Here is a 17,865-nt window from a genome sequence, read left to right as displayed (position 1 = left end):
CCAAACAATTGTGTGTGATTCTCTGGTTCCATTAGTGTCCACGGTGATCTCAGGCTGGTGATCTCACAGGTCTTTTCTGGCTGAAACAGTTGTATGGTTCTGTGGTCTAAGAGTGGTAAACAGGGAGATGCTAGGTTATGGTTGGACTTAACGACCTTAGAGGTCTTTGCCAACCCAAACAGTTCTATGATTACATGATTCTATTGACAGCCATGGTGGTCTTAGGTTGATGGTTGGACTCAAGACCTCTTAGAGGTCTTCTCCAACCAAAACAATCCTATCATTCTGTGCTCTGAGATGACTTCAGGATGGTTTGGGGCTGTTGGAAAGGAGGAGGTAGGGAAGGTCTTTAGCTGAATCACAGTTAAGTACAGCAGATACCAACCACAGCCTCAAATCCCTGCTTATTCAGGGAGGATCTTGAAGCATGTAATTAACTCTAAGCACATGCTTAGGTGCCTTCTAAGTGGTGATGCTCTGCTGAATTAGGGCCCTAATTATTGGGTTGCTACCCTAGACATGTTTACCCTTTGTCAGCCTTGCTTGCCCTGGCGTGGGTGCTCCATGGCATGCTGCCCAGGCCAGCATGGGGCAAACTGGGCACACCAGCCCCAGGGAGGACCTTGGCTGCATGTCTGGCAGGCCAGCAAGTCCTGGCAGTGTTTGGGAGCTCCAGGAATGAGCCATGCCAAAGCTCTTTGAGGTGCAGAATACCAGAATGCTGGGTCCAGTTCTGGGCTCCCCAGTTCAAGGAGGACAGGAACTTGTTGGAGAGGGTGCAGTGAAGGGCCACAAAGATGCTGAGGGCATCTCCCTGCTGAGGAAAGACTGAGAGAATTTGGTCTCTTTAGCCTGGAGATGAGCAGCTTGAGGGGGGATCTCATCAATGCTGATCAATACTTCAAGGGTGGGTGTCAGGAGGGTGGGGCCAGGCTTTTGTCAGCGGTGCCCTGTGACAGGACAAGGGGTAACAGGCACAAACTGGAACATCAGAATATGAGGAGGAACTTCTTTAAAGGTGAAGGAGCACTGTAGCAAGCTGTCCAGAGAGGTGGTGGAGTCTCCATCCCTGGAGGGATTCTAAACCCACCTGGATGTGCTCCTGTGTGACCTTCTCTAGGCACCCCTGCCTTGGCAGTGGGGTTAGACTGGATGATCTCCAGAGGTCCCCTCCAACATCTACCACTCTGTGACTGTGTGCAGCACGAGTGCAGTCTAACCCAGGGGTCCAGAGCCACCACGCCCTCAAGCTCTGCTCCCCCATGCTTGTGACCAGCTCATGGCTGCAGAACCTTCCTCTTCCTCTTGTGCAAAGAGCCAGCAGCAGCTTTATCAGCCACGATAAACATCTGTAAGTCAAGCAGGTCTCCAGAGGGGCCAACCGCCTCACGCTGCCAGCTGTGCTCCGGAGGGCTGTCCTGAGCAGGGAGCCAACTCCGCACGCTCCTCCCAGCTCCCGACCTTCCCAAAGGGATGAAGAACACAGGCAGGAAAAGGCCACAAAGCCTTGGGCGACACAGGGTGAGGTATTTATAGCTGAGGCTTTCATGTCTCAGAGCACAGGAGGCCAAGCTAAACATGCCGAGGCTGCAAGAAAGCAGGAAACGAAACTGGAGCGTCGCTGGCCGGAGCTCCAACCAGCCCCAACCGCAGAGCTCCTCAGTGTGTTCAACCAAGCCAAGCTCTGCTGGCCCCATCCTTGGCAAGGGCAGCCTGTTCCTGCTCCAGCCCGTGGCATGAAGGGGTTAATGGGTGAAGCTTTTCCACTTGTCTCAGTCACAGGCTCTGGGGAGGGGTGGTTTGAGGTTTTGCAAAGCAAATGTAACCTTCATTTGCAAACCACACCAGCTTTCGAGGGGCGCTGAGAGGAGTTCAGCCTGCCTTGGCCAGGCTTCCTCCTGCCAGCTGCTGGGCTTCTGCTTTTTGGGGACCCTCCCATGCTCTCCTTCCCCTCCCTTCATGGATCTCATTGTTTGTGCATCACAGAATCACAGCATCACAGAGTGGTAGGGGCTGGAAGAGACCTCTGAGGATCACCGGTTCCAGCCTCCCTGTCAGAGCTGGGTCACACAAAGCAGGTCGTATAGAAGAAGTCCAGGTGGGTCCTGAAAGCTTGCAGAGCTCTGTCCTTGCCCACATGGTGCAGGCTGACATGCCACAGTGTGCTCCTCCTTCTCTTGGTGCACCCTCAACCGTTACCAGCAGCAAGTGTGTGACGCACACATCCCTGTTTGGGGACAGCACATTGCAGAGGATCTTTGTCCTTGGGCTGCAGCACATGGAGCCAGCTCAAGGCCAGCTTTGGCACTTTTGACTCTGCAGACAGCAGGTCTTCTGCAGATGGGTGCTTGGAGCTCTGCTCTCCTCTCCAGGCCTCCTGAGAAATTAACCTGTCCCCAAATTGTGCCCAGGGGCTCACCTGGGAACACTTACTGCCCATTTCACACCTGACACATAGGTTGCCACCACATCACCTTGCCTCCTGATGGCAATCCTGCCCCAGATGCCTCCTGCAATCATCACAGAATCTCAGAATCAAGGGACCTTCCAAGGTCATCTTGAACAACCTCCCTGCACTCAGCAGGGCTATCTTCAACTGGAGCAGGTTGCTAATGGCCCCAGACAGCCTCACCTGGAATGGGTCCAGGGATGGGGCATCCCCAACATCACTGGGCCACTTGGGCCATAGCCTCTCCACCCTCATTGATATTAAAGGTCTTTTCCAACCCAAATGAGTCTATAACTCTATGACACTTGGTGCTATGGTTTAGTCATGAGGTCTGTGGTGACAGGTTGGACTTGATCTTTGAGGTCTCTTCCAACCTTGGTGCTTCTGTGATTCTGTGTGACTCTAAGTGCACCCCACAAGGTGCAACCAGCAGCTCAGGAGCAAGCACCTGAGGAGCTGCTGCAAGCTGCCTGGGACGCTGGAGTCTCCTGGGGAGGATTCAGTCCTCGATCCTCGACCTTGAAACCACTTGGTCCAGCTCTGCTTGCTTCCTCCCAGAATTGTTCACCAGGGTTAGGAGGCTATTTTCCCTCCTCTGCCAGGTTGCAACACCCAACCTGGAACCAGAACAACCCTTGATGAAAGGAGAAACCCCACGTCTCACGTTGCCCTAATGATTTCCACCGAGCTTTAATGGCTGTGAAACAGAAACAAGTCCTCGCTGGCACATCAAAGCCCTGGAAAAAATGTAGTCAACGGTTCCTCTGAGCCATCCTGCATCTCAAGTGCTGTGAGATACCATCATGAATAATATGGGCTCTGCAACCAGCTTGCACAAGAGGTGGTGAAGCAACGCTCCACCACGCACCCTCCCTCCCTCCTAGGGTACATCAAAAGCCCCACGAGACGGGCAACTCATCTCCAGAGAGCTGCAGGTCTCGAGGGTGGTTGGAGGCAGAGATGGGTGATCTCCTGGCGAGGAGGAGGAGGAGGAGGAGGCTGGGATGTGATACCTTGGCCAAAGCGCTAGGTTGGCACGCAAGCTTTGTGTGTCACCGGGTCTGACACAACTCCTCCTCATGTTCGTGGTTGTGGAGGCCAAAGTTTCCCTCTCCTGGGAGTTGCTACATCTTCTTTCTAAGCTTCCTTCATGGACTCACATGATGGTGGGAGTTGGAAGGGACTTTTGGTGATCATGGAGTCCAACACTGCTGCTGAAGCAGGGTCACCCACAGCAGGCTGCCCGGGAATGTGTCCAGCTGGGTTATTTGTAAGTCTCCAGGGAAGGAGACTCCGCAGCTTCTCTGAGTAGCCTGGCCTAATGCTCCAGCAGTCTCAAAGTAAAGATAGGGTTTTTTTCCTGAAGTCCAAGTGAAGTCTCCTTCACCAGGTCTGGGCCTGTGGGGATAGAACAAAGAACAATGGTTTGAAACTAGGGCAGAGTAGGTTTAGGTTGAACATTGGAGGAAGTTCTTTACTGTGAGGGTGACAAGACACAGGAAGAAGTTGTGGATGCCTCATACTTGGAAGAGTTTAAGCCCAGGCTGGATGAGGTTTTGAGCAAGCTGCCCTATTGGGAGGTGCCCCTGCCCATGTCAGGGCTTAGAACTAGATGATCTTTAAGGTCCTTTCCAATTCAAGCCATTTTATGATTCCTCAGTCCTTCCTGGATCACCCCAATGGAGGGGTTGGATCAGATCCATGTGGTTACTGCCTTCACCGTGACAGAGAGGAAGGCGAATGACCACAGAGCCCATCCTTTGGTGGGAGGACACACGATCTCACAGCCCCCAAAATGCACCAATTCCTCCTTTCATAGAATCACAGGATCATTTTGGTTGGGAAAGGCCTTTAAGATCATTGAGTCCAACCATTCTCTCCCTCTCCCCCACTGCTCACTCGAGCAAACACCATCTCGCCTCATCTGCCTCTGTCAGGTAGCCGGCGGGAGGAGATAAGCCAAGGGGATGGGATCTGTGTGAGCTTGGCACACCTCAGCACCAGCCAGCTGCTTAGTCAGGCATTCCCAGTCCTTCAGCAATTACAACACGGAGCAAAGAAAGACACCTGACTTGCAAATAACGTTGGGCAAGGGACGATGAGTCTCCTGCCCACAGAACCAGCCCTGGGGCTCACCACGCCGCCTGCCTCTGACACAGTTCAATGTGCTGATGACAGAGGATTACAAGAAGGAACAGTCCAGCCTCAGTGGATGGTTTCACTCGAGAACTGCAACCCAATTTGCTAATTCCTCTGGTATTTCTGGCAGCAGCTCTGCCTGCTGCACGCCTTCCACGCTAACGTCTTCCTCAGCTGGCAGCTCCTTCAGGGGTTATCGTGATTTTTTTGGAAGGGATTGAGCAGCCCCATTACTCATGCATCACTGGATGTTCCTCAAGTGGCTGTGGAGCTCTGTGTGCGTCTGTGTGTTCCTGGAGAAGCTTGGTAGGACGCCGTGGGTTGAGGAACCCAGGATCAGGCTGGGATGCTGCTGCTGCGTGGGGTGGCAATTCTCGACAACAAGGTTTGGAGGAGGAACACGAAGGCACACATGGACAGGAGCACTGCCCTGCCACTGGTGTGGCCAGCCCTTGGGTGCTTGGTTTGCTCTGGCTGTGGCATGGGCAACGGGGTCTTCCTCACCATGAGTCACCACATGGCGCGGAGAGCTCAGGGCTGGGTGGAGATGGGAACGGAGATGGGGCTGGAGATTGGTGCCGTCTCGCAAACGCTGCCTGCTTTGCCTCTTGGAGGTGAAGCCACCCTACTGCCCTCCCCAGTTTGCTCCTTCCTTGCTGCCCCACAGCTTGGCCTGAGTTTTCATGAAGAATGGGACATCCCCAGCTTTGACAGCCCACCTGGACCTCGTCAAGACACTCATGGCCCCCTCACTGGCATATCCCTGTCCCCTGCCCCGGGATGCCAGTGTCCTTCGTGCCAAGACAGCCATGTTTCTCAAACCTAGACACCCATGTCCACCAACTCAAGAGGTCCATGCCCTCCCACCCTGAGACACTCATGTCCCCCACCTCAGGACATCCATGTTCCCCTCAAGATGTCCTCCAAGATGCCCATGTCCCTGCCACAGGATGTCTCTGCTCTGTCTCACCAAGTGGGGCTGGGGTGATGCCTCCCCCAGCCTGGAGTGGCCCGGGACAGGCCCCACTTGATGCAAGCACCCTAAATCATTGGGGGTTTTATCTTCATTCCTAACAGTTTCAGTAGCTGACTTTGGCCATTTCTCTGTGGAGATATCTTTCCAGCTCTGCTTGCAGTAGCTATGGCCCAAGACCACGTGTGCCCAGGCTGGTTAATCCTCTGCCCAGGATGAAAATCAGACAAACATTCAGATTAAATGGAGCATTAGAGGAAGATCAAGGTGGTGTTAATATTTAATTAGAACTGATCAGGGTGAGGCTAACTCTGACTCTTTCATTATTGCTTTGTTTGCAGGTGGCCTTTTCTTACTGGGTTGGGAACAGAGGAACCTTTGCTGTGTCCCATTCAAGATCAGACTTGATGTGGCCTCAGGCAGCCTGCTCTAGTTGGAGGTGTCCCTGCTGACTGCATGGGGGTTAGGCAAGATGATCCTTGAGGGTCCCTTCCAACCTGATGCAATCTGTGAATCTGTCCTGGTTGGGGATTGCTGCTCCAGGCTGGGCTCAGCAGCGATGCTGAAGGGATCGAGTGGTGGTCCCGAGCAGAGCCACTGATTCTGGAGGTACAAAAGTGCAAAAGACTAGAGAAGTGGGGGAAACATGGTGAATTCTGAGTGATGAACCAGCCTGCTTGGAGTAAAGCTGGGGAAAAGTGAAGAATTCCTTCTGGTGGCACAAGCAACGAGTCCTACACGGTGGGGAGGGCTCCAGCCTTGCTTTGCGATCCCCCCCTCCAGCTCCCCATCACAATTCCCTCTCCAGCTTCCCTTTGCACTTCCCTGTCTCTGCTGCCACGGAGCACAAAGGCAAGGCAGCATCAAGCCCAGGCCAGCAGAATAGTTTGGCTTGTTTGTTCTTCAAGGCTACACATGAATAAAACATCTGAGGAGCACAAGCTGCCTTTGTCTGGCCGGGAGCTGGACGCTCTGGTTTGCACCATGTGCACACAACTCGGAGGGCAACGTCTTAATGGGATGCTGCTTCTGACCAAAAGAAATGACTGATTGTTCTGCCTGGCCTTCCCCAGCCCAGATGGGCTTCCTCTGGCCACCAGCCTCCTTAACTCTTTGTGTCACCAGTGTCACTAAGGTCAAAACAGAGAGCTGTGGACTGGACTGGGGTGGGAAAGGAACCTTTAAAGCCACCCAGTCCAACCCCCCTGCAGCCAGCAGGGACATCTGCAACTAGAGCAGGTTGCTCAGAGCTCCAGGCAGCCTGACATGGAGTAGTTCCAGGGATGGGTCATCTCCCTGGTCAGTGTAGGCTTGGGTCTCATCACCATCAGTGCCAAATATTTCTCCCTTCTCTCTACTTTGAATCTCCCTCTTTTGGTTCAAACCACCACCTCTCCTTCTGTCACAGCAGGTCCTGCTCAAAAGGTTGTCCCCATCAGGGCAACACAACCTAGTTAATGTCCCTACTCCCTGCAGGGGCTTGGACTAGTTGACCTTTAAATGTCCCTTCCAACCCCAAACATTCTGTTTTTGGGTATCAGCTCCTTAGCATCCTCTCAGCCCTGGGAGGGAACTACACTGGGACCAACCTTGCTCACCCCTGCTCGAGGGTGAAAATGGGGACAATTCCTATAGAAACAAGGACTTGCTGGAAACCCCCAAATTGTCTCAAGGGAGCAGCTGCAAGCGTGGAAGGGCTGCTCTGGCCCTGGCTGGTTCTCCCAGCCCAGACATAACTGGGCACAAATCATCCCCTCACTGAGCTGCACTGCAGGCAATCAGGGGAGACATCACATAATAATAGTAATAACAATAATAATAATAACAAGGATCATAATAACAATAATATGGCAACAATAATAATCATCATCCTGATAATAATAATCATCTTGATGATGATAATAATAATAATAGAAAAACCCAACCAGTGCATCAGGAGCCAAATCACAGAATCACAGAACTGTTCAGGTTGGAAGAGACCTTTAAGATGATCAACCCTTCCCCCAGCACTGCCAGCTCACCACCAAACCATGGCCCTCAGCGCCACTGCTCCACAGCTTTGAAACCCCTCTGGGGATGGGGAATCCACCACTGCTCTGGGCAGCCTGGGACAGGACTTGGTGGCCCTGGAGGGGATGAAATTGTTCTTCATGCCCAACCTAAACCTCCCCTGGGGCAACTTGAGGCCACTTCCTCTTGTCCTGTCCCTTGTTCTTTGGGAGAAGAGACCAATCGTCTCCCAGATCCAACCTCCTTTCAAGGAGTTGTAGAGAGCTGGAGGCCTACCCCTCGGCCTCCTTTTCTTCAGATTAAACCTCACCAGACCTGTTCTCCAGACCCTTCAACAGCTTTGTAGCCCTTCTCTGGACCTCCCTCTTAGAATCATGGAATTACAGACCATTTAGGGGTGGGAAGGGACCTTAAAGGCCATCTAGTCCAACGCCCTGCGGTCAGCAGGGACATCAACTACAGCAGGTTGCTCAGAGCCCCATCCAGCTTGACCTTGAATACGTCCATGGCTGTTGAGCTTGAGGAGAAGCCCCAAACACACCCTGATTAAAAGGTCTAATTTATTTTCTTCCCCCACAGAAGCTGCAGCCATTTTGATGGCACCAAATTAGCAACAATATGTTCCTTCAACCAGGCAGCTTAGGCTTGGAGATGAGGAGTTTTAATTCCCAGCCAGGAGCGGTTTCAGCAGCTCTGGTGAGGATGAGGAGCTTGTTCCCCCCTACCCAGTACCCCATGCTGGAGCCAGGCATCCACCCAACACCAGTCCCACCGCGGGCAGGGACAGCAAGCTGACGGTATCCAGCTAGTTTCTTCCTCCTGGGTCACAGAGCCTGACTGCACTTGAGATGTGCTTATATAGGGCTGTATTTTGGGGGAGGAGTGGGGTGGGGAGGAGGAGAGCTCCCAGACAGGGCTGGGATGAGCTGTGGAAAGCTGGGTGCTGGCTTAATACCTCTGGAGACACCCAGGAGAGGAGAAATGCAGGAGGAGTGGCATGTGATACTTGATTGCTCGCTACAGGCATGTTGGCTCTGCATGTGTAAAAACAATAATTAAACCTAAGATGTGGGAGGATTATTAAAGGTTTTATGGCATCTAATCCTTTTTTGAAACCTTTCTGTAGGCTGGAATCTGAGGCTAGAGCAATAAAAATGCAAACTACACCCAGATTAATTCCCTGCGCCATTCTTTTCCCTCCCCAGCCCATGCCCTCGGTGTTTACGGAGCTGTGGGAGCCGGATAAGAGGAAGCAACCCGGATGGGCATCGCCTTGTGACGGTGGGGAGGCGGTGAGATTCTGCCACTGCGCTTCCACCGCTGGCTTCAGGGCTCACAGGGACGGGGAGAGTACCCAGCTTGGTGCAGGATCCTCGCACAGTGTCCCCTCGGACCTGTACAAGACCCTGGAGCAGGCTGCTCGGGGAGGCTGTGGGTACTCTATCCCTGGAGGTGTTCAAGGCCAGGCTGGATGGGGCTTTGAGCAACCTGGGCTAGTAAGAGGTGTCCCTGCCCATGCCAAGAGGGGTTGGAACTCAATGATCTTCAAGGTCCCTTCCAATCCAAACCATTCTGTGATCTCAGGACATGGTTTAACGGCCACGGTGGCCTTGGGCTACCGCTTGGACTCCATGATCCTTTTCCAACCAAGCCAATTCTGGGGAATCTACATCTCAACTCCACCTCCAGCCATGGCCTCCTCGTCTGGCTACCAAACTGAGCAATCCCTACCCCCCTCCTCCCCCCCCTTTAGGCGAGCTGTCGCCTAAAGAAGGAAATAAATAAACAAATTTCGCATTTCAAAGCTGGGAGAGAGGGTTTTTTTCTCTCTCCCCCCACCCCCCCTCTTTTCTTTCTGTGTGGTGTTCTTCACCACCCCCTTTTTTTCTCCTTCAGAATGCCTTATCTCCATGAAATTAGTAATTGGCATTTCTTGCTGGAGCCGGGGAAAGCGCCAGCAGCCGCCGACACCCACGCTGCGCTCGGTTCTCTCTGCGAGAGAGGCCCCGCAGCCAAAGAAGAGGAGCTAATAGGAATCATAACAAGGGGAACAATCAAAAACAAACAAACAAACCAAAACAACAACAAAGAGGCCCAAAAAAATAAAAAAGGGGGGGGGGGAGGGCTGAAATCAGATTTGACTTTCCCTTTTTTGCAGTGTATCCTGGTGGTTTTTTCTCTCTTCCTTGCTTCCCCCCTGGTGGTTCTTTTGGGGCGTGAGAGTGGGCAGGTTTCGGGCGCCCTTTTTGGTTGGAGAGGAGAAGGGAGGAGAAGGGAGGGAGTGAGTCAGGGTGAACCGGGCTGGAGTTGGGTGCTTCCACCCCCGAGGAGCAGAGTGGTTGAACCATCCTGGCCTCAACCAGCCCTGGGCACAGACGCCTATTTACAAAAACCCCGTTTCATCTCCAGTGCAGCCCCGGGGCAGCATCCTCCTCCCCCGGAGCTCCCGGCCTTGTCTGGCACGTCAGGGCGGCAACCCCCAGCCAAAACAGGTTTTGGCTGATGATTTCCAGCCTGCTCATTAACTTGGGAGTTCTTCTGCTTGGCTTCATGAAGGCGTTTTTTCTTTTCTTTCCTTTTTTTTTTTTCTCTTCTCTTCTCTTCTCTTCTCTTCTCTTCTCTTCTCTTCTCTTCTCTTCTCTTCTCTTCTCTTCTCTTCTCTTCTCTTCTCTTCTCTTCTCTTCTCTTCTCTTCTCTTCTCTTCTCTTCTCTTCTCTTCTCTTCTCTTCTCTTCCCTTCCCTTCCCTTCCCTTCCCTTCCCTTCCCTTCCCTTCCCTTCCCTTCCCTTCCCTTCCCTTCCCTTCCCTTCCCTTCCCTTCCCTTCCCTTCCCTTCCCTTCCCTTCCCTTCCCTTCCCTTCCCTTCCCTTCCCTTCCCTTCCCTTCCCTTCCCTTCCCTTCCCTTCCCTTCCCCTTCCCTTCCCTTCCCTTCCCTTCCCTTCCCTTCCCTTCCCTTCCCTTCCCTTCCCTTCCCTTCCCTTCCCTCCCCTCCCCTTCCCTCCCCTCCCCTTCCCTCCCCTTCCCTCCCCTCCTTTTCCTTTTCCTTTTCCTTTTCCTTTTCCTTTTCCTTTTCCTTTTCCTTTTCCCTTTTCCTTTTCCTTTTCCTTTTCCTTTTCCTTTTCCTTTTCCTTTTCCTTTTCCTTTTCCTTTTCCTTTTCTTCCCCCCCTCCCATGCATGACATGCTCATCTTGCCCTTGTTGCTCCTTCTCAGGCAGCCCTCAGCTCTGGGTTGACCCAAGACTCAAACTAACTCCTTTAGGGGTTCCTCTGGCAGTGTTACCCCACACAGATCTGGAGGAATGGACAACTGGAACAACCCTTGACTTATATAGTTATAGAATCATAGATTTGTTGTTGGTGTTGTTGTTGGAAAAGACCTTTAGGATCATCAGGTCCAAAAAAAAATAGAAAGCCCAAACTGATGTACAGCACTGCTAGGGGACTTGTTCATTACCTTGGAGCCAGAAGACTTCTCCCTTTGCACAACATTCAGGGAGTCAGAGAATTGTTTGGGTTGGAAGAGACCTCCAAGGTCACTAAGCCCAACCATCAATCCAACACCACTATGGCCACTACACCATGTCCCAAAGTGCCATGGCCACACATTTCTTGAACCCCTCCAGGGCTGGTGACTCCACCACCTCCCTGGGCAGCCTGTTCCAAGGCCTGGCCACTCCTTCCATAACGAATTTTTTTCCTAATGCCCAACCTAAACCTCCCCTGAGGCAACTTGAGGCTGTTTCCTTATGTCCTGTCACTTGCCCTGTGGGACAAGAGACCAACCCCCACCTGCCTCCGACCTCCTTTCAGGGAGCTGTAGAGAGCCAGAAGGTCTCCCCTGAGCCTCCCTTTCTCCAGGCTGAACAATCCCACTTCCCTCAGCTGTTCTCCAGCTCCTTCAACATCTTTGTTGCCCTTCTCTGGAGCCACTCCAGCACCTCAATGTCCTTCTTGGAAGGAGGGGTGCCAAACTGAGCCGCTCCAGTGTTTGGTGTTGCCTGGTGTGGGGCAGCTGAGAATGGAGGTGTGGGGCCGTTCCCGGGCAGGGCGTGCCGGCTGCCTCAGCGAGGGCTGTGGCAGATCCTTATCTCCAGGAGTGGATCCAAACCTCCTGAAAAACAAACCCCATCCTTGCCAGCGACGAGGGGATGAGCCCTGCTCACATCCCAATCCTGGGATCCAGCGGCACATCCCTCCTAATCCCCTTTGAGCTGCTGGTGTCGGACGCGCCCCGACAGCCGATGGTTATCAGTGTGGGAGATCCTGGGTGCAGCTCCACATCCCGGCCGTACCAGGGCTTCCTCATCTGTCTTCCATCTCTATTGCTGTGGCTCAGGCTGCTGCAATGGCCAAGGGAGAGGTGCTGGATATCAGCCCCATCCCACTCAGCCCAGCTGGATCCCCCCAGTCCAGCAGCAGAGACGCTGGGACAGGCTGGGAGGTTCCGAGAGGATGTTGGAAGCTTGAGCATGGTGGAGCTCCTTGGTTGCACCCCCTCCTGGCCCCACTCTACTGTAGATACCTGGCTCTGGTTCTGCTCCCTGGCCTGGTGATTCATGCTGCTCACCAGTACAGCTACCTGAGCTGGTTAATTACCTTCATAAATATGAATTACAGTGGGAATTAGAGCACGCTGTGGTTTCTAGGCCAGGCTTTAACCAAGCACCCCACTGGCTCTGAGGAACCTGCTGCAGACCCTTCAGGGGATGGCCGTGGTTAGAATCAGAGAATCACAGAATGGTTTGGCTTGGAAAGGACCTCTAAGATCATTGAGTCCAGCCACCAGCCTGCAATGGCTCTAGGGAGGAGGCATCTCCCACCTCTCTGGGTAGCCTGGGCCAGGCTATCCCCACCTGCAGCGTCTAAAACTTCTTCCTCCTCTTCAATCTGAATCTCCCTCTTTTAGTTCAAACCACCACCCCTCATCCTGTCACAGCAGGCCCTGCTCAAAAGTCCCTCCCCAGCTTTCTTCTCAGCCCCTTTGAGCCCTGAAAGGCCACCAGAAGGTCTCCTTGGAACCTACTCTTCTTCAGTCACCAGGATAGAAGCCACGCTGAGCTGGGGTATTTACCAGCAGGCAGAGGACCAAGCCTGTCACATCTCAGCACCCTCCACCATCCCCAGTTCATTCAGGAGTCAGGCCCCAGTGAATCTCTGTAATTCTTGGTCTTTTTTTTTTTTTTCTCTCTCTTTTCTTCATCTTTCTTTCCCCAGGCAAACCCCAAAAGCACACAAAAAAATTGCTCCCGATCGATTTTTGGCCATCAGGTTTAGCTGGGTCCTATTTGTGTGGCTTTTAACGCCTGGTGTCTGCAGCTCGAGCTTCCATCATCCCATTAGAGGGGTGACAAGCTGCCCAGCACCACGGAGGAGAAACAAATTACCTCATAAATCAACACCCAGGAGGGAAAGAGGACAGCCTGATTAGGCTGCTGCTGAGAGGGACGAGGATCCCTCCTCATCCTCGGGGTGGATCCGAGCTGAAACGGTGGGGAGAGGAGCTCTGGGTTCTCTTTGCTACGGGCATCAGCAGAGGGCTGATCTGCTTCTGGATCCATGAGCACTTGGTAATGCTTGGTGGGCATCAGCAGAGGGTTGATCCACATCTAGGTCTGTGTTTAAGAAGGACATTGAGACACTTGAACGTGCCCAGAGAAGGGCAACAAGGCTGGGGAGAGGCCTTGAGCACAGCCCTGTGAGGAGAGGCTGAGGGAGCTGGAGTTGTTTAGCCTGGAGAAGAGGAGGCTCAGGGAAGACCTTATTGCTCTCTACAACTACCTGAAGGGGGGTTGTAGCCAGGTGGGGGTTGGTCTCTTCTCCCAGGCAACCAGCACCAGAACAAGAAGATACAGGCTCAAGCTACACCAGGGGAAGTTTAGGCTGGAGGTGAGGAGAAAGTTCATCCCAGAGAGAGCTGTTAGCCATTGGAATGTGCTGCCCAGGGAGGTGGTGGAGTCACCATCCCTGGAGGTGTTCAAGAGGGGATTGGATGTGGCACTTGGTGCCATGGTTTAGTCATGAGGTCTGTGGTGGCAGGTTGGACTTGATGATCTTTGAGGTCTCTTCCAACCTTGGTGATTCTGTGATTCTGTGTGATTCTTGGTGGGCAGCAGCAGAGAGCTGATCCACATCCAGATCCTCATGTGCTTTCCTACACTGAGTTGCTCAATAGGCATCAGCAGAAGGCTGATCTGCACCCAGATGATCCATGCTGAGTTTGGTTGTGTTTGATGGGCACCAACAGAGGACTGATCCAGCTCTGTGCTTGGCTTGGCTACATTGGGATCAGCAGGGGGTTGATCCATATCTAGATCCTTGCTGGACTCAGCTACTTCAGGATGCTCCATGGGCTGATCCAAATATATGCTGGACTTGCCTATGCTGGGGTGCTTGATGGGCACCAGTGGAGGACTGATCCAGATCCATGCTGGGCTCAGCAATGTTTGATGGGCACCGGTAGAGGACTGATCCAGATCCATGCTGGGCTCAGCAGTGCTTGATGGGCACCAGTGGAGGACTGATCCAGATCCATGCTGGGCTCAGCAGTGCTTGGTGGGCACCAGTGGAGGACTGATCCAGATCCATGCTGGGCTCAGCAGTGCTTGGTGGGCACCAGTGGAGGACCGATCCAGATCCATGCTGGGCTCAGCAGTGCTTGGTGGGCACCAGTGGAGGACCGATCCAGATCCATGCTGGGCTCAGCAGTGCTTGGTGGGCACCAGTGGAGGACTGATCCAGATCCATGCTGGGCTCAGCAATGCTTGATGGGCACCAGCAGAGGACTGATCCAGATCCACACCGGGCTTGCTGGTGCTGGGATGTTGGATATGCTGTGTGCCAGCTCTGTAACATTCACTTCATCAAAGGCTCTTCAATCCCAGTTGCTGGCCAGGCTGACTGGGAGGAGGTTGCTGGGGCTGGGGAGGTATTTTTATTAACCTCTGCCTTTCTCCCAGCCCTCCTTACGAAGTTCTCATGGCTTTGAAGGAGAAATTCCACGTGGGGTTAGGAATGAGCCAGCTCCAAACCCATCAGCTCTTTGTGGCCAGCCTTGCAAAGCTCTGATTTCATTGTGGGATTATAATTAGCAACTACAATGCCCTAATTATGCACCACTTAACTTCTTGGCTTTAAGATCTGTGTGAGCCAGCGTTAAAAGCCGGCGAGCAGGATCCCGGTGCTCAGCCGTGGTGGGAAGGGAAATATCCAGGGAAGGATTTCCAAGGAGAAGAAGTTGGGGGGCAAGGGGTAGAGGGGGAGGGGGGAGGAAGGGTTTTTCCTGGTGTGCAGCTAAAGCTGCCCTCTCTTGCTATTGTTTTTGGTGAGAACCCAGCTCAGCTCCGGGATGGAACGAGCCCTTGACCCCCCCTCCCCGGTCCCACCAGGGCAATAGGCAGAAGAACAAAAGAGGGGCTGCAGGAAGGAAATGCTTCAGAACCTTCTAAAGGCTCCCTCTCAGCTACAGAAATGCTTTTGATTTTTATCACTTTTTGTTCTTTCAAACAACCTACCCTTAACCTTTTGGTGTTTCCCTTTCTGGGAAGGCAAGATAGTGCTGCGACTGCTCCTGCCTCTTGGCTCCAGGGTGCTGGTGGGGAAGCCTTGGATGCATCACTGTTAGTGCTCCATACCTCCTGCCCCATTTGTCTGCTCAGCTACAGCAGAGCCATAGAATCCTGGAATCCTGGAATCATAGAACAGAATCATCCAATCATGGAACTGTTTGTGTTGGAAAAGACCTTTAACAGCATCAAGTCCAACCATTCTCTGACTCTACCAAGGCTGGGGCTAAACTCTGACCACATCTCTGCCTCTTTGAAAGCCCTCCAGGGATGGGGATTCAACCACCTCCCCAGGCAGCCTGTGCCGGTGGCTGAGAACCCTTTCAGGGAAGAATTTTCTTCTAATGTTCGACCTAAAGCTCCCCTGGGGCAACTTGAGGTGGTTTCCTCTTGTCCTGTCACTTGTTACTAGAGAGAAGAAACCAGCCCCCACCCGGCTCCAAGCTCCTTTCAGGGAGCTGCAGAGAGCCAGAAGGTCTCCCCTCAGCCTCCTTTTCTCCAGGCTGAACAACTCCAGGTCCCTCAACTGCTCCTCACAAAATTTGTGCCCTAGACCTTCCATCAGCTTCATTGTTCTCTGGACCTTCTCAAGATGTCATCTCCACTTCAACACTCACAGCTTTTGAGGTCCTACTTGTGTCTGAGGGGATGCTGTGCCCTGAGTAGCAGCTGCCCCCCACTCCCATCCTCCTGCCCTCCTCTTCTCCTGGGGTTTCTGACAAGATCATGGAATCCCAGACTGGTTAGGGTTGGAAGGGACCTTAAAGATCATTGAGTCTAATCCCCTGCTCTAAGCAGCCTCACATGGTGTCTCATCTGCTTCTTGGAGGTTCTATTGGCTTAGCACAGCTCCTGGGAACCTGCTTGATCTTCTCATTTTCTCTTCTGGATGAAATGAATCAGATTTAAATACAAGCAAGCCCTTGTCTGCCGTGGGTAGAGCTAAGCTTCCTCTGACCTGAATGCTGGCTCTGCTCCTGAAGGGCCCCACTCTCAACCAAGTGTCATAACCATGCATGTCCAGAGGACCAAACCCACCCCAGCTTCCCTCCAACTAGCCAGTGCCCCTGTGGTGCCAGCCTTCTGGACATGAGGCACCCAACAGCAGACACTCCTCATGCTTTTCCTGCCCATGGTACCCCCCTGGAGCCACCCTGCTGGACATGAGATGCTCAACAGCCAACTCTCCTCATGCTTTTCCTGCCCATGATTCCCCACAGAGGACCACAGCAGAGCAGGAAACATGAGGCTGCTCCTCAAAGTAGCTTTGATTTTTTCCCTCTCCAGGGAGGGTTGTTGTGCTGGTTTGAGGATGACATTGTCCTGAGCAGTGATGTTAGTACTCCAAAGAAGCCCAGGAGAAGATGAAGGCTGTGTTTTCTTCCACTCTTGTCCAGTCTGCCCCTGTGCTCAGCACTGGTTCAGCCACACCTTGAGTCCTGTGTCCAGTTCTGGGCTCCTCGGTTTAGGAAAGATGTTGAGGTGCTGGAAGGTGTCCAGAGAAGGGCAAGAAAGCTGGGGAGGGGTTTGGAGCACAGCCCTGTGAGGAGAGGCTGAGGGAGCTGGGGTTGCTTAGCCTGGAGAAGAGGAGGATCAGAGGAGACCTTCTTGCTGTCTGCAACTACATGAAGGGAGGTTGTAGCCAGGTGGGGGTTGGTCTCTTCTCCCAGGCAAGCAGCACCAGAACAAGAGGACACAGTCTCAAGCTGTGCCAGGGGAAGTTTAGGCTGGAGGTGAGGAGAAAGTTCTTCCCAGAGAGAGTTGTTAGCCATTGGAATGTGCTGCCCAGGGAGGTGGTGGAGTCACCATCACTGGAGGTGTTTAGGGAGAGACTGAATGAGGTGCTTGGTGCCATGGTTTAGTGGATTAGATGGTGTTGGGTGATAGGTTGGACTCGATGATCTCAAAGGTCTCTTCCAACCTGATCTATTCTATTCTATTCTATTCTATTCCATTCCATTCCATTCCATTCCACTCCACTCCACTCCACTCTACTCTCTACTCAGTAGTGCAAAGTTCTATGTGGTAAAGGTTTATGGAGGATGTAATGGAAGTCCTGGGTTCTTCCATGGGCTGCATCTTTCCAAGCTCAGAGAAATTCTCATTCAAGCTTGTTTCCAGCCCTCCTGGAGCCTACCCAGGGGCTGAGGGCAGGAGCCTCACACTGTTATCATCTCCAGCAGGGAGGCCTCTCAAGGAGCAGCATCTGCTGCCCTTCCCAGCTGCGCTCTGCCAAGAATTCCACAGACCCACCCTTTCCAGTTATCAGATAACTGGGACAATTAGGAGATCATGGCCATAAATAATTGGGATGATGCAAGGAAAAAACCCAAACAACACACCAACCCCCCAAAAAAAACCCTCTGTGGTCAGGATAATCCATCATGATGTTTTGTATTCCAAAGGCTGGGAGAGACCTTTGGCTCTTGGATGTGGCTCAAAGCAGTGGGTTTGGAGGAGGAGGTGGCTGCTTGAGAGGATAAAGCCCCAGCCAAGGACATGGGCTCTGTGGGCTTTGCTTTGTCCTTGGTTTCCTGAGGTGGTTGTGGTTGAATCTCTTCAGGGCTGGATTTCTGTTGGCCTTCACCAGCGTTTTGGTACTTCGGTGGTGGGAGATGAAGAACAGGATGCCTGGGTGTGGGGTCTTCACACCCTGTGGAAGAGCAGGCTGTGGGATCATTCCCAGACCTTCTGAGCCCGAGATTCTTGTGGCAGCCTGGGTTAGAGATGCCA

The sequence above is a fragment of the Melanerpes formicivorus genome, unplaced genomic scaffold, assembly GCF_026170545.1.
Source record: "Melanerpes formicivorus ecotype bairdi unplaced genomic scaffold, bMelFor1.0.p_v2 SCAF_10, whole genome shotgun sequence".
In the NCBI taxonomy this organism is placed as follows: Eukaryota; Metazoa; Chordata; class Aves; order Piciformes; family Picidae; genus Melanerpes; species Melanerpes formicivorus.
Note: the sequence above shows the minus strand (reverse complement) of the source record.